This window comes from Pteronotus mesoamericanus, unplaced genomic scaffold (genome assembly GCF_021234165.1).
Source record: "Pteronotus mesoamericanus isolate MK-2021 breed Mesoamerican mustached bat unplaced genomic scaffold, CSHL_Meso_final contig_82, whole genome shotgun sequence".
Lineage (NCBI taxonomy): Eukaryota > Metazoa > Chordata > Mammalia > Chiroptera > Mormoopidae > Pteronotus > Pteronotus mesoamericanus.
In genome coordinates, this window is record NW_026555265.1 from 31,630,357 (window position 1) to 31,632,770 (window position 2,414).

General features: G+C 34.4%; 1 non-coding gene across 1 annotated transcript; it reads left to right on the forward strand.

Moving 5' to 3' along the window:
• The first annotated feature begins 277 nt into the window (after positions 1–277).
• On the forward strand, positions 278–384 carry LOC129080049 (U6 spliceosomal RNA). The gene has a single exon (XR_008530137.1). It is a non-coding gene; the product is annotated as a U6 spliceosomal RNA (small nuclear RNA).
• The last annotated feature ends 2,030 nt before the right edge of the window (positions 385–2,414 follow it).

The window sequence follows — 2,414 nt, forward strand, 5'->3', positions numbered from 1 at the left end:
TTATGTATTTCTATTTCAGAGAAAATGTATTATGTTAGGTTTAACAAACAATTGCAGCTACACTAATTATGAGAGTAGGTTTACTTTGTATACCTACCCTTGAATTCCTATTATTTGGGTGGAAATGTTATCCTTTTTTATTGTTTTTATATTTTATACTTTCAAGGCACTATTCCACTGAGTTTACCAAAAAAAACAAAAAAACCCATAACTTAAATATTTTTACTGGTCAGCAAATAAGAGTAAATGAAGAAGTTCATTACAAAAAAGATCCTCAGCGCTTGCTTTGGCAGCGCACCTACTGAAATCAGAACCATACGGAGAAGGTTGCCGTGGCTCCTGTGCAAGGATGACACGCAAGTTCATAAAGTGTTCCATTTTTTTTTTTTAGAAAAAAAAAGAAGATCCCCAGTGCTTCTTTATTCTGCAACCCCATAATTTTACAATTAACAGGAAATAGGCCAGTCGTTTCTCCAGTATGGACTTTTTCAAAGGAATTCATGCGATGCGATTGCCAAGAATAGATGTGTACATCTGCTTAGTGGTCATTGAAGAAATGATACATTTCAAAGTAAACAAATCAATTTTTCTAGAGGCTATCTTACCTTCATAAAAACAAAACATATAAACAAGGGGTTGAAGTGCTTGAAGAATGTTTCAACGTGTAAGTTTTACACTTGTAACATATATAAGCACAAAGTGCATCTCTAAACTCAAAAAAGGGTTTTTACTATGAGCTTGAGAAGGAATCACTACAGAGGACACATACCAAGCTTCATGTCTGTGAGTTTCCCTTTGACAGGATAGGAATTACTCAGCATATTTTTACCACCCAGCAACACAGATAGCCTGCAATTAGGTTTAAGACAAATCCATATTGTGGAACTAAACAATCACTGCTGTATTAAAATTCTCAAGTAACACACAAGTGAGGTTTTCAAACTCACAAAATCAATCAGATTGATGTTTGAAATCCACAAAGAAGTCACTGTAGTTGTTCTACAACTATCCCTTTCATTTATTTTTTTGCTTCCTTCCCAAAAATTAGACCCCAAGTTGAATTAAAATCCTGTCATAGAGACATCTGTAATTGATACTGTAACCCCAATTTAATTATGTGAAAACGATAAATAAAACAGAAAAAGTTTCAAACAATTAATATGGTGAACATTAAATAGGTTCAATGGATGTTATATTTAGAAAGTCCCAACATTTAATAGGCATATAATGCAAACGCAGTATTTTTCTTTGCATCACACACAACACATCACGAGGGAGAACATGCAAGAATTGACTTAAAACATTCCTTATTGAGGCCCCTGCCTCGACTATCAATGTAGAAACCAGAATAAATGATTCAGCACAACAAAACCTTCTTGAAACTGTGGTGTGTTTTCCTCCACACAAATCCATCAATGATACTACACAGCTCCATTAATGAAGACACCAGGCCAATGACAGTCTAAATCCATGAATAGAAAGGATAATACCATGTCACCAACCAGAGCCTGCTTTTTTTTATTTTTCCTGAGGGCTTAACACAAAGACTTTTCATGTCATTCAGATTATTTTCTTTTATGAGATATTTTCCAGGAGTCTATTTTTATTCAACTGCTCAAGAAGTGGTGACTTATGTTCTAGCCTTTGGTTAACAATGTCTTTTAATGTTTTTAATGCTTGTGTAGATCACTGAGAGCCAGTTAGCAAGGATGGTGAATGCCAGTATTCCTCAAATGCTGATCCAGCTGCATAGCCCATGTTCAATGACATGAACTAATATTGGCAAGGCAGTAGAACAATAATAAAATGAAAACTATGGAGCCAAAGTGCTTCAGTTCAGGTTTTATTCTGACATTTTCTGTACCTTTTCCATGTTACTTAAGCTTTCTTCACTTCATCTGCCTCAATAGCAAAAGGAAGATAATTATAAATTTATTATGAGAACTAAATGAGTTAGCATGTATTTGTAAAACTCAAAAATATATGGTATTTATAGTGTTTTATTTCATAATTTACAGTTGCTCAATGGACATTTGACTGTATGACATTGTAATTATTCTCTCTATTCCCAGCAGAAAATGTAGCTCCTTTAGCTATGCCGCTGGTTTTCAAACTTGGTTGCACATTGGCATTACCAGGGCAATTGTTAGACATACTCATAATTGGTGTAGGCTACAGACTAGGCAGTAGAATTTTTACTTTGTTTTTAATTTAATTTAATTTTTTATTGTATTTTTTTCTATTACTATTTAGTCCCCTTATACCACACCCCAGCAATCACCACGCTATTGTCCCTGTCCATGAGTCCTTTTTACTTTTTGCTTAATCCCTCCACTCCCTAATATTCCCCCACCCAATAGCTGTCAATTTTTAAAAGCTTTCCAGGTTTTCTAATGTGCAGCCAAGTTTAAGAA